This window comes from Ictidomys tridecemlineatus, chromosome 13 (genome assembly GCF_052094955.1).
Source record: "Ictidomys tridecemlineatus isolate mIctTri1 chromosome 13, mIctTri1.hap1, whole genome shotgun sequence".
NCBI lineage: Eukaryota > Metazoa > Chordata > Mammalia > Rodentia > Sciuridae > Ictidomys > Ictidomys tridecemlineatus.
The window spans coordinates 33848668-33863227 of record NC_135489.1 but is presented as its reverse complement, the minus strand read 5'-3'; the positions used below and the strand labels follow the sequence as shown (position 1 = coordinate 33863227).

The window sequence follows — 14560 nt, the reverse complement described above, 5'->3', positions numbered from 1 at the left end:
CATACTTGTTCCTTTGGAGAATTAGCCAAATTCCTGGGTTGCACATTAGTAAGGCTTCCCTGGCCCTTATGTCTCTCCACCTAATCTTATAGCAGCTCCTAGGGCTTGATTGTTTAGTGTTCTGTTAAGCAGACACCTCTTTGAAGACATAGAAAGGGGTAGGAGGGCATATATTCTGTCAAGACACCCTGGGGAGACAAATATTTACTCAAGAAACTGGACAAATTCAAGCCTGTATATGTACCTCTACAGACATGTGTCTCAGAGAGATAAAGGAAAGGGATATTTACAGATTTTTTTTCCCTGTTCTTCCTCATCATCTTATCTCACAAGGAGCCTGTGGTGAGACTACATTCATGCTCATGTGTTGTTGGAGAAATGAAGGCTCAGAGGCAATCAGTAGCCCCAGGTTGCACATGCTTTTTCTGAGAAAGAGGAGAGGAAGAGGAGAACAAAGATGAGGAAGTATGGTAGTGACAGTGTGGTGATTTTGGACTTAATAGATTTTTTCAATTATTTATGTATTGTTCTATATGTGCTAATTATGTACTCAGCTCTGTGATAGATTATATGGAGTATTCAAAACTTTTTCTTGTTCAGGGAACTGAAAATCAATTGTGAAGACAGTCCAGAAAACAAAAAGAGACCAGGGTAAGTTTCATATAATTGATAAAGCTTTAATAGTGCATTAGGACACTAGGCAGAGGTCTCGTGGGCTGGGTGACACCTAGGAAGGGTCTGGGGAGAGGAAGATGACTCTTATCCTATGGTGTCTCATCTGGTATCTGGACCCTGGATCACACAAAATATACACACAGACATCTACTGTGTCAAACCATTTGGAGTTGCAGAGGGAATCCTCTCCTGCTTTAAAAATAAACAAGTGCAAATCCTGTTTGGGACAATGAACTCCAAGATAGAGAGAGGAGATGGTACAGATGCTCAATTTTTCCTTGATTTTCAAACTTCTGGGGGTTTTTTTGGGGAAAAAAAAGGGCATCTTTCATGGACCAAAATCTATTATTTTGCTGAGAAAGCTGTTCTTGAGACTAAAAATGCTGACATTCCTGGGGAAAAGAAGAAAAAGCCAAATTCATGCCTTGAAGCAAATTTGCAAAAAATATGCATTTGTGTCTGCCAAAGCAGATTTTTTTTTCTCCTCTTATCCCCAAATGTTTTTTCCCATTTTCACCACAATGGACTATGTTTTAGGAGAGATGTAACCAATTCCTGATCCACTTAATAAAAGATGTGTTAAGAAGAAATTGACTCACTTTTGGTGTGTGAAATGTCCTTCCAATTCTCTTAGTGTAAGCATGTTCATGGGTAGAATATGACTCCTGGGTGGTCAGGAGATTGACCCTATTTACACTGCCAATTAGCTGTCAATTTGGGCAAGTGACTTTTCTCTCTGAGCCCCTTACCTCAGTTTCCCCACATGCAAAATGACTCCCAGTGGTACTCAAACTAAGGTTTGCAGGATTTTCTTAGGTGTCCCCTGAAGGTCAGGGACAACTTGCAGGGATTGAAACATAGGAACTATGATCTTCTTTGCTCCTATTTACTTCTTCAGGCAAAGCAGATATGCTTTTGTCTGTTTTGTAAAGTTACGCATTCTGATAAAATTGCTTTTATTTTTGATTGGTTCTTTTTACTTATACATAACAATAGGATTCATTTTGACATAATTATAAAAGCATGGAATATATTTTGTTCTAATTCAGTCGTTATTACTTCCCCCTTGCTTTTCCTCCTCACTCCCCCATTATTCATTCCCTCTACTTTCCTGATCTTTCTGCTATTTCCTTACATTTTTTTCTTTTGAAATTAGTGTCTTGTGGATGTACGTGATTGTGAGATTTGCTGTGCTATATTTATATATGTACATAGGAAATTTAGGTCAGATTCATTCCACCACCTTTCCCTATCCCATCCCTTCTTCCTTTCCTTCAATCCCCTTCTATACTCCACTGCTTGCTCTTCTATTTTAACCGCCCCCATTTATTTTAGAATAGCTTTTGGATATCAGAGAAAAGAAAACATTTGACCTTTGACCTTTTGAGACTTGCTTATTTCACTTAGCACAATAGTCTCCAGTTCTATTCATTTACTGGCAGATGGCATAAAGTCATTCTTATTTATGGGTGAGTAATACTCCGTTGTGTATATATACCACATTTTCTTTATCCATTGGTCTGTTGAAGGCATCTTTGTTGGTTCCACAGCTTGGCTATTGCGAATTATGCTGCTATAAACATTGATGTGGCTGCATCACTGTAGTATGTTGATTTTAAATATTTTAGCTATATCTGGAGAATTGGGATAGCTGGATCATATGGTGGTTCCATTCCTAGTTTTTTTTAGGAATCTCCATAGTGCTTTCCAGAGTGGTTGCACTAACTTGTAGTATTACAAATTAGTAATGTAGGAGTGTACACACAATGCATAAGTGTATCCACATCCTCACCAACATTTAATGTTACTTGTATTTTTTATTTCTTTGTACCAGGGATTGAATTCAAGGGGGCTTAGTTACTGAGCTCCATCCCAGGCCCCCCTTTTTATTTTTTATTTTGGGGCATGGTCTTGGTAATTTGCTCAGGAACTTACTGAGGCTGGCTTTGAATTTGCAATCCTTCTGCCGAAGCCTCCTGAACTGCTGGGATTACAGGCATGTTCTACCATACCTGATTTATTATCTTGATAATTACCATTATGATTGGAGTGAGAGTAAATCTCAGTTTTAATTTGTATTTCTTTAATTGCTAGAGATGGTGAACATTTTAAAATACAATTGTTGACCATTTTTATTTCTTCTTTTGAGGACTGTCCATTCAGTTCCTTTCTGATTTATTGATTTATTTGATGTTCAGTTTTTTGTATATCCTGGCTACTAATGCCCTATCTGAGGAGTTAAAGAAAGATTGTGCTGATTGATCTCTTTCATTCTATTACCTCATGGCTTTAGGTCTTCAAACTTAGTGCACTTACCACATTTGGATCCACCACTGCTCTGAAACAGATGTTATTCTTTTCCCAACTGAATTTATCAATAGAGGTGGGGGCTACCTGATTGTGCATGAGAAAAGCAATGGGTCTTCAGGGTTCACAGCTGCCCTGAACATCCTGATGGAAGAGAGATGCTGTCATAGTCACAAGAGGTTTGATAACACTAGTTGTATTCCTGCTATGGACAGCTTAACCATAGGTGCAGCCTAGATTTCAGGAAGTCCTAACTACACCTCAAAGCAAAAAACTCTGCCCACTTATGTCTAATAATTGGCATTCCAATAGCTGAAGTTGGAATTATAGTTGTAATCTTAACCCCACGGATGTGTTGTTGGCCTTGTGGATGATTCCCTAGACAATGAAGTGTGTGTGCGTGTATACACACACATACACCTGTGCGCATGCACATATAGACAGACAGACAGACAGACAGACACACACACACACACACACACACATACTTTTTCACTTATTGAATAATTGAGAAAAAGGTTCTTCAGGAAATAATAGCCCATTTATGGGGCATCCTGCAAAAGTAAAAAAAAAAATAGTATAACTCCCAGGTTCTCAGCAATTTCCACCTGCTCTTCTGGAACACTGTTTATAGGAGTTGATTTTTAAAACTTAGGTGGAAACTTCTACATTTCCTTTGTGAATCCCAGGGTTTTCCATTGTTGGCTCCTGTCTTCAGTTTAGGATTTTGTTATTCATCCTGGCTATACCTCTTTGGAATCATCTCAGGCAGACACCTGAGGAGATCACTTTGTGAGAATTCACACTGTTGGCTTCATCTTAGGCTGCAAGACTCTGAGGGCTGTGTGTGGGCAGGAAGGCCCTCAGTGAGTAATCATCAAAGGAGTAAACAGACAGATGAATGAAAGGCTAGGTCAAGGAGAGCCCTCAACACTCCACAGAGGTGGTCAACACACATTCCATCATGAATCTACTTCCTGCATGCCTAGACTGTATGCTGGTCTATAATTCTCCATCTTATCTTCATATCATGAGCTATTTTGTTAAATCACTCAAAAAAAATTAACACATGTTTGAGTCTAAAGAAAATGAGAATTTTTACTCCAACTTTCCCTTCATTCCTTTCATCATTTCTTTTAACTCTACTTGCTCTGTGCAATTGTTCTGTGATGTAAGAAATTCCAATTGTTTTCTTCACCTTAGAGTAGAATTTTAGCCTGAGCCTAAAGATCTAATTTAAAGGGTTTATATATTAAAATTCCAATTAAATACACACATAGGCACAAGCCCACAGACTGATGGAATGATAGAGAAAATATGACTAGTACTTAATAATGATCATCACTGGATAGTGGTTCATAGATATTTATTATTCTTTTCTTTCTGCCTTTTTCTTTTTTCCCAATTGTTTTATTAAATGTATGAATTACCTGTGTTGTAAGAAGACATAGAGATTTTATAAAAGTGGATATGTGCTTTACCACCGCCCTTTCACTTACATTGGGATTTAATTCCCTTCTAACCTTATTATTCTACCTGTCAAGCTAGTTTATTACTATTTGTCAGAGGAAACAGAGTAAAATAGAAAGGACTGAAATTTCTCACTACTATCTCTTAACTTGTTATTATCTGCAAAAGACCATAGGTCTTATACTTCCCCTAGGTCTCAAAAAAATCACACTTGTTATTTTTGGTGCAAACTTTTAATATCTTGACTCTGTTTTGAGCTGCAGCCTTCCTGGTACTATTTATGTGGAGTCTTGTGGTTTATAGGCTGCATATATATATATATATATATATATATATATATATGCATAAAGTTATAAATGTTTAGTAAGCATAAATTTATAATCACATATTTTATATATGTTTACCTATACAATATGTGTTATACAGTGTAATATTATAAAACTGATTGGGATAACTAGTTTTATGGTGTCTCTACCCCCGGGAAGTACTCATTTTAATTGGGATGTTGAAGTTTCATATAGAGAGCCAGAATGGGCCATCTGATAATATGCAAGCAAAGATGAGGCTGTATAAAGCAAATTATAAATGTTTCCAAGAAATCTTGATGAAGGTCAAGGAAAGAAACATTAGACTTCAAGGCCAACATGAGCAAATTGTGGAGAGAGTTGTCTTTTCCTAATGTCCAATGAGGTACAAGGCATGCCATTGGGGAACATAGGAAATACACTGAAGGCCAAGTGCTGAATCAATGCTGAATGTAGAACACAGCGGTTCCCACCACTGGGATCATTGTGGGAAGACATTCTGTCAGATAAAATTTCTTAGTCAAATATTACACATGGGCACCTGTGGAACTGAAATGCGAGATTTTTTTCCCCTAGTATTGCCCACCCCCACCTCTACGCTTGCTTCCAATCCTATCACTCCTCCTTCAAGTTCTGTGCCCTTCTGCCAGATGTTGTCACCTGTCTTTTCTTGGAAGGCCTGGGTAATGTTACACAGCTGAGCCCGGCAGGCTCCTGCCCCAGGCCAAACAAACAAACAGAAGAGAAATCTTTCAGGCCGGGCACCTGGGAAAAGTGATCTTGATGCCGTCCATGGCATGAGCTGAGGCAATTGATGACTTGGCATTCTGTCCCCGCGTCATCAATCATACAGAATCAATCTCCACTCCCTCAGGAGCTAGCCCCCGGCTCACATAATTCTCTCTCCCTGCCACCAACCTGAACAGTCTGATCCCAGTGGTGGGAACTGTTTTGTTCTGCGTTCAGCATTGATTCACTTGGCCTTCAGTAGTATTTTCTACATTCCCCAGAAATGTCACTTAATTTATCCTCTCTGAGTTGGCTACGTTGCCTGGGCCTCACTGCATCAAATGGAGCAGGCAAGCGCAGAAAAGTGTCTAGCTTCTCACCTCAAAGGCATGTGCCTTGAGGTCCCCAGACCTGAAAATCAGGGTGCACTGTGCTCTGGCTCTGCCTCTCAGCAGTGAGTCTGAGGCAGGGGCTAGAGCAGAGGCCAGGACCAGGGACTTTCAAGTCAGATGGCTGTGTGTGTTTCCAGGACTGCTACTTCCTAGCTTTGTGAATTCCAGGTTGGTCCTTAAATGTCTTGTGCCTCAGTGTCCTCATCTGTTAAATGGTGATAATAAAAACACCTACTCCTGAAGCTTGCAGGATTAAATTAGGCAAAGGACAAAGTACTTATCACATTAGTGCAGAGGCGTACATGCTCAGCTCAGTAGGTGTAAGTTACTCTCCTTTTAGAATACATTTAGGATTTGTAGGGTTGACCCATACACTCAATAAGGTGGTCATGAGAGAAAAGGCTTTAGAATGGTGCCTTTTCCAGAAAGAACTATTCTTCTTCTAGTTCTAAAACCCCCACATTCACTCACTTTCATATCTCAAAATGTGGGACTTCTCTTCCCGTGCAAAAGGGAGGGGGTCCTACAAAAACTAGATGCACAGAATGTGTCACATAGTAGGTGGTACAGGAGGTGGAGGGAGCTAAAATGAAACTTTGTGAACTCTGCAAATTTTCCCAAGGCAGCATGGAGGAATGTGCATGGATGAAGGGAGAGTGAGCATTTTTTCTACACAAAGACCTGCTCTGAATCCTCCTTGTAAAGGGACACTTTCTGATAGATCACATGGACTTTCCAGGACATGCACATGTGCAATGAGTTTTGAGAGGGCCAGGCTCAGCCCCCTGGGAAGTGGCACTGCCCTGGAAGGGACAGCAGAGTGTGATGGAGGCAGCTGTGGAAGTTCAGAGGACTTCTTTCCCAGTCTAGATCTTAGGTTGTCTCTGCATCTGTCTGTCCCTCTTGCTTAGCAACTGGAATTGTCTTTTCCAAGAGATTTTGAGGCTGCTTTATTTGTTAGGAGACAAGGAGGCACTAATAAATTCCTCTGTGTGAGGTATTTAATTACATAATAATGTGTACACTAATCAGGGTAAATGTGTTTGTGAAAACACCTTGATATGGGAACAGTTAATCACCCAAGGCATTGCTTCTTAACACACCTTGGAAGTTAACTTAATTAAATTAATTAGAACAATGAAAAAATTGAACTGTTTATTGGTCCACAATGGCCTGAAGAAATGCTCCCCTCAAATGCAGGAACATCTTCCATACTGCGAACGATTTTTCCCCAAACTCTCAGCCCTTATGGTTATGGCTACACCCCAGGAGCTTGCAGCCTGCAAAGCCTCCCCCTGTGCCTTACCTTAGAGTCATTTCCTGTTGGAGACATAAGGCAATCAGTCTACGTGCCTGAACGCACGCACACGCACACACACACACGCTTGCACCCAACCCACCAACACACCCTTTTTGTGCACTTCACCAGAAACACAGAGAAATCCAGTAAGCTTTTACCCAGGATTCCATGGGTGTACAGTGTTCAGGCCGCCATTGTGAGGGCCAGACTGTGTATTGTAAAGGGAAGAAGGGAGGCGTGCTTCCCGAAGGATGGTTAAAATCACTGTCATCAACCGATATCCTTAGGGTTGTCTGTTAATGATGGTGTTGATAATCTGAATTTGCATAGTGCTTTAAAAAGGGTACTACTTCTTAATCCTCGCTTCTGGTCTTCTTGGTCTTTGTCTAGGTAACCCAAAAGGAAAGGGACCTGCCTATGGGAGGTCTATGGCTGTGGCATCCAACCCCAACAGGAACAAATGGATGAGCTGTTCTGACAACTGAGCAGACCTTGAATAATGTGCACCTGAAGTCAACCACTGGAGAGTGAGCTTGTGCAGGATGGAAAGGGAGGGTACCTGAGGGAGGGAGACTTATCTGGGGAGAGGAATGCTCAGACCTTAAAGGTCAAGATGGATGCTGGATCCAGAGACTTGCTGCTGTCCTTGTGGAAGGGGAGACGTTAATGAAGAATCAGAGTTGCCAGGTGTGAGCTCACAGAACAGAGTCTCAACTGCTCTGTCCTTCTACTCTGCCAGGACCTCATGAAGCCAGACAGTGGAGAACCTGGGTGATTCCATCCACAGAAGTCACCTGGGATCCAGTGGAGCTGGAACAAATGGAGCATGTCCAACTGAGGCCACCTGAGAGTAACAGAAAAAAATATTCTGTAACAGGGAATAAATTAAAAAAAATCACCATGAAATTTATTTGGATGATTCCTTTCTGCTGGGACCATAAAGCTTCAGTTCTCTATTATTTAAAATCTCCATATATTACAACAGAGACTCTTGCTTAAGTTACTGCCAAGCCATAAGTTGGGTTTGTAAAATATCTCACCAAATAATCCTCCATTTGTTTGTGTTTGGGGGTGAGCCCTGGGGAGTAGATAGGGATTTTCTGTGAACTCAGTAAGAAGGCTAGAAAAGGTCTAGGCTCAGCCCCCCAAAAAAAGACAAAAACAGAAGAAACTCACCATAGGACAGCACTGAGCAGCCAGGCTCTGTAGAGATTAGCCTTGGGCTTTCTTTGTGTGACCAGGTTTCCAAGTTCCTGGACCTAAATTAGATCGGCCATGGCCAGGCAGACCTCCACTTACCAAATAGTCCAAACATACCTTATATCACTCATCAACAAATAAATAACCTATACTAAATTTCTGATATCATGGAGATACATTATCAGACATGATATAGATTAGAGTCTAGTAAGGAATTTAGATGAGGCCAATAACCTCAGCAGAAAGAATTATGTGATGCACACTACTTGGAAGACCCAGCTCCATTCCTTCCATTTTAATATTTATGGCACAGAGGAAGTCTTAACTACTCCTGGGAGCTTGCTTCTATTGCTACAAGACACACAATCTCTGTATTCTTGTGAACCTAGAAGCTGAGCACAACCCCCACCCACAAACCATGATGGTTTCTTCATGGGGAGATGTGTTTCTCCCATATCTACCTTGATTGGATGCCATTCCATTTTCATAAGTAGTTTCATGTTGCCTATCTGTGTTCTGGTGAGGGTACTTTCCAACCAGGGCCTGGGGACAGACACTGAGGGCTGCCATCTTTTCTCTCAGAGATCTGCCCCAGTACCCAGAGAGGTCAATACAGAGGAGTCAGATCTCCTAACCGTGTGAGAAGTTCTGTCTAAACTCAGCCCACTTGCAAGGAGTCCACACTCACTGTACAGATGATCTGAGTTTCCCAGCTATTTATCCATCTCTAAGTTAATATTTTTCTCAGAGATGACCATGGAGGAAAGATGTGAGTGTATTGGAAATGGTCCTCTGTGCCTCATCAGCTCAATCCCCCCATAATTACAGCCCCATCAGATGGGAAGGACAAATGTGTTCCTGGAACAGGATTCTTTAGCACTCCTCCTTCATTACCTGGCTCTCCCTCTCTTCCAGCTCTTGCTTTAGCTACTTCCTGCTTTCCCCCATGTATCTTTGGACCTGAAGACCTCAGCCCTAACCTGTGGTCCTAGTGGAAGCCTAAGGGTGCTCTGGATTTTCTGTATTATCCCTATATCTTCATTCCTGAATATTCTTAGTTCTCTAATGTATTATGCCCCTTAAGGAGCCCAAAAGACAAACAGAGAGAGAGGGCGGGGGATCCTGTTTAGGGCAGTTCCAGGTTTAAGGTGGATCCTGCTGGGAATAGGGCATATCCTGCTGCCTCAGGCACCCACTCCTTGAGTTCCCGTTGAGTTCTCCTGGGATTCAGAGAGTATTTGGGATGCAGAGCCCGGTGGAGGTGTGGATTTTCCCAGAACGTGCGTGTAGAATGCCGGTGGATTTTCCCAGAACTTGCTGTAGAGTGCTGGTGAGAGTTCAAGAATAAAGAGTTGCTGTTTGAATCTACAAGGCTGTGAGTGGCTCGTGATTTTGTGCCCAGCCAGACTGCGGCAATACCTTTCTCCTGGAAGTTCATCCATAAAGCAGGGAACAATACTTGGTGCAAGGAGATAACACATGCCCAGAGGGAACTGCCGGCCAGTGCAGGAAGAAGCTGACTCTGGGGACCCTGTTTTATCTGGAGGTCACATGCCTTCCAAGATTACAGAAGCTGCTGAAGATTTTGAGTTATCTGTGTGACTCCATGTTCCGACTGGGCCAAAGCTGACTTCTGGTAGGAAGTCTCCTCTCTTTAGCTCACTTTGGTCTGTGACTGTTTGGTTCAGTCTTGCCATTTGATTCTGTTTAATACATTACAACCTCTTTAATTCAAATGTATGTTGAGATCTGAGTGCCTTAAGAATCTTCATGTATGAATGGTAGAGCACTTTCCTAACATGCATGAGACCCTGCACCCAGCACTGCAAAAAAATAAAAAAAAAAAGTATTTCATTTTATTTTGCTCAAGTGGGCTGACTGTCCCAATAAATAAGGCCAAAGGAAGCTTTTTTACAGTCTGGATCTTCTCTGTTATTATGGGCAGAGTTTGAATACTAGGTTCCTTCTTTGCCTTCTGAACTAGGGAAGTGGTTGAACAAACCCAGAGGTTCAGGATTCCTTCTCCCTGCTTTTCTACTTCAAGCCTGTCTGAATCTATGCTGGTCCCAAACAGAAGTCATTCATCCATCCATGGTATCCATTAATCGACTCCCCATTGATTCATGGATTAGTCAGATCACTTTTACTAGTGGCAGTTACTATGCTAAATTCTGGGATTACAATAATGAATTTGTGAGAAAAATTCCCCCCATGGAATAGGACAAATTCTTTTTAATCCTGTCCTTCTTCACCTGCCAAAAGGGCTTTCTTATCATCCCCAACCTGTTCAGTTTCTCTAGCTGCCCTACTTTTCACTCCCTTATTCCTACTTGAAGTTGCATACCATGTTCAGGAGTATAGAATTTGCCCCGGAGTGCAAGAGCGGGTGATAATTCTCCCTCTTCCTAACTAAAAATGCAGAGTTTTTCTATCTTCAAACATTAGTTAGTTGATTGACAGTCAGATGCAGCATCTTTTCTCTTTCTGAGTTGGCTCTTCCTAACATTTTCCCCTATGTGAGCCTCCATGTTTTCCAAATTGCATTATGGAAAGTCCAATAAGGTAATGAGGCTCTCCCTGAGGTTCACTTTTCTCTTTACTGGATATTTTTGACATCAAGTACCATGACGAAGGAAGTTTGAGGATAAATAAGACATAGAGTTTGGCTCCAAGCAAATTACGACCCAGGTGGTAATTTATACACATATAATCTAACTAGACAAAAAGGACAAAAATGAAAAAGAGAAACTCTTTCCTACTGTAGGATAAGTGTGAGGATCTTCAAGACTTTAGAGGCAGGACTTTATCAGACATTAAAGGATGCTTAGCATAGAGGAGAAAACACCTCTGTATTCCATTCCCACATACACATAAGGCCTGCCTGCTCCTGCCAGTACTTCCTAGCTCATTCTACTCCATCAAGAAAGAAGAAGTAGCCCAATCATGAACCAAGCAATTGGGTTTCATTTCCTGGTGAAATTTCAAAGGCTTAGCTTCTTCTGCTGCTCTTGACATCTTCTTCAACAGGAGGCTAGATGGACCTGTTAGGTGAACTGGCGCTGGCAACATTGTGGCTTGCCTTTTATACCTCACTGGTGAACATAGCCAGGGGGATCACTTGTATCCCTGATCACCCTGCCAATCTGACCCTCATGCTTCCTCTCTTTCTTCAAGAGAATTTTCCTTTGTTTTCATGCAGAGAATGATAACATTGCCATCATATTATACTGGCATTCCTTGCTGGGGCTGTGACCAACAGTTCCACGTACTTTTCCAGACCAGAGCTATCTGCTGTATTGTAGCTTCCTGGGGACTTTGCATGAGGGTGTGCATCCTTTACATGCTGCCTGGTTTTGTTAGGCATCTATGATGTCCAACTCTCTCTTTAACCTACAATGTTGATATGAATAATGCTGTAAATTGTATTTTGTTTGTTTATTTTTTTTTGCACTAATATATAATGGTAGAGTAGAAAATGTTTTTTTTTCTTTTAATTTTCTTTATTTTTCTTTTTGAACAAAGGAACACATCATTCAAGTATGGATGGTGTTTGGTCTTGTTTCTCAGCATACCTCTGGATGTCCTCATACATACATTCTCTTTGGAACCTCAGTAAATGGAGGCATATTTATATCAGTTTGCCTTACTATCAGCTATCTAGACTTGTTCCAGCCAGGTCATGTCTACCTACTCTTTCCTCCTTCACCCTACATAGGGTTAGTCTCTAAGTCCTGTTGACACTCCCAGCCTTTCCCTTTTCTGCTGGGGCTCTCCTCAGGGTATGTCTGCATGTTGGCAGAAGCCCTCAGTCAAGCTCTTTGCATTGAAGCCCCAGTGCAAGCAGACACATCTTGCCCAGGACCTGCAGGTTATATACTCCTAATACAAGACATCCACATTTGTGCTTTTAGACTCATTTTCTGTAGCATTCACATATTCTAGCTTTTCCAGAATATGAGTTTACTGTTCCTATCCAAGTTCACCTCTCAACTTTCTCCTGTATCAATGGCCAATTCCGATCAACCCCACCATGAACATTCTGTCAAGATTAAAGTACCACCGGCTCTGAAATGTCTTCAAAAGTTTCCAAACAAACATGATTCTCTTGAAGACTTGATGCCTTTCCCTATAATCATTGTGAAGCTGTTGTGACTAATCGGAGGACATAAAACCCTTCAGTGGTTAATGATTAAAACTTGAGGTGAGAAATCAACAAATGAAAGGATGGTATTATGTGTGAAGTTTGATTATAAAGCAATGTCTGTGCCATAGAACAATGATAGAGGAGTTCAGCTAACAGGTGCCTTTTACCACTGTTAGGACTGAATGTTTGCGTACCCTCTAAATTCATATATTGAATTCCTAATTCCCAGAGTGATCTAATTATTTAAGAGATAATTAGATCATGAGGTGAAGCCTTCATGAATAGGATTAGTGCTGTTATGGTTTGGATATGAGGTGTCTCCCAAAAGCCCTTGTGTTAATACAGGAGGTGAAATGATTAGATTATGAGAACTATAACCTAATCAGTGGATTAATCTGTTTGATGGATTAATAATTTGATTGGAATATAAGGTGGTAACTCCTGGCAGGTAGGGTGTGGCAAGAGGAAGGAGGTCACTGTGGGTATGCCCTTGGTTGATTATATTATGTCTCTTGCTCCTCCTTCTCTCTTTCTGCTTCCTAGCTAGCTGGAGCTAAATAGCTTTCCTCCACCATGCTCTTCTGCCATGATGCTCCACCTCACCTTGGGCCCAGAGATATAGAGATGACTGGCCATAGACTGAGTCTCTGAAACTTTGAACTCAAAATAAATGCCGCCCCCCAAGTTGTTCTTGTTGGTATTTTGATGACAGTGATGAAAAGCTGAGTAGCATGAGTGCCCTTTCCAAAGGAAGAGTCCTTTCTCTTTTTCTACCATGGGAGGAGACAGGGAGATGTCTCAGTAGTATGCAACCTGGAATAGGGATCTAACCAGAATCAAATATGCTGAAAACCTGATCTTGGACTTCCAGCTTCCAGAATTGTGAGAAATCAACTTCTATTGTTTGTAAGTATCACAATGCTATGGCATTTTCTGACAGCAGCTTGAATTGACAAAGATAGACATCAACCTAAATTCTTTTTTCTTTTTGCTTTTGTCCTGTAAAGTGGAGTATGACATGATATGTAATTGACATAAGGCAAGGCAAAAAACAAAAAAACCCCAAAAACCAAAAAACAAAAAAATCCCGGAAAGATGCACATTATGTTGGTCCTTGTGCCCAGTTCTAGAAACACAGACGTAATGGCCAAGATGGCAAAAGAACTAAAGACATGAAGACTTGAATGAGGCTTTTTGGCTCTCCTAGGCTTTCCAAATCCACCCCCCCCTTTTTAACTTAGAATCGCTTATAGACAATAGATCTTAGCAGCTTCACTGTGATTAGCAGTCATGGTTCATTGCTACCAGTTTTGTATAGCTTGGACTTTGGGTTATTCTTATCCTTTTAGATATTTCCACCCTGGGAAAGTTGAAAGATTGGGAGCTATTTAATATGAAATAGGTAAGAAGAGGGAAACTCGAGAAGTGATATTAAATACTTGTGGACATCTTATGTAGGAGAGAAGAAACTGGGTCTTTTAAAAATATTCTTAAAAAAATATTTTCTCTTCCAGATGAAAAAGCCCAGTGAACTTGGGGGAAGATCTAAGTGGCCATGGAAGAACTTATGTGGGTCCTAACCATCTGAAAGCAGCTTGGGCTGTTACTGAAAGACCATGCTTCTTGTCCTAGGTTGTTGCAGTTGAGTTTGAAGATGCCTTGAAGGGGCAGTGGAAGGTTCTATAGGGAAGACTGGAATTCTAGAGTCTTAAGTCTTTCCTAGCCCACGGAATTTGCCATTCTGTCCATTGTTAGTATGCTTTTTACTTCCTGCATAGTTCTTCCCAGTGTTGAAATGAACCTAGATTAGCAGTTAAAATTATCATTGTCTCATAATAGATGTTCAATGAAATTTCAGCCGGACAGATAAACATCACTCTGTGTAAGATAAAATAAAATTTCAAAGTAAACATTCTCCCAATAAAATTGTGTAACTATTTTAGAACCAAGAATAAATGGCTCTGAGTTTATCCACTCCCACTGGAGGAGCTGAAACCTACCTGTTCTATGGATGCTATTTATCAAAGTATTTGTATGC

The 14560-nt window shown here is 41.0% G+C and overlaps 1 long non-coding RNA gene across 4 annotated transcripts in view; it reads left to right on the top strand.

Moving 5' to 3' along the window:
• The window catches only part of LOC120885796 (uncharacterized), a 229016-nt gene extending 220940 nt beyond the window's left edge, over positions 1-8076 (top strand). For 2 of the 4 annotated variants that reach the window (XR_005728537.2, XR_005728522.2), the window contains 2 exons: positions 601-651; positions 7569-8076. This is a non-coding gene — a long non-coding RNA (uncharacterized LOC120885796). The remainder of the gene's footprint in view (positions 1-600; positions 652-7568) is intronic. The other 2 variants (XR_005728527.2, XR_005728536.2) reach the window with 2 other exon arrangements.
• The last annotated feature ends 6484 nt before the right edge of the window (positions 8077-14560 follow it).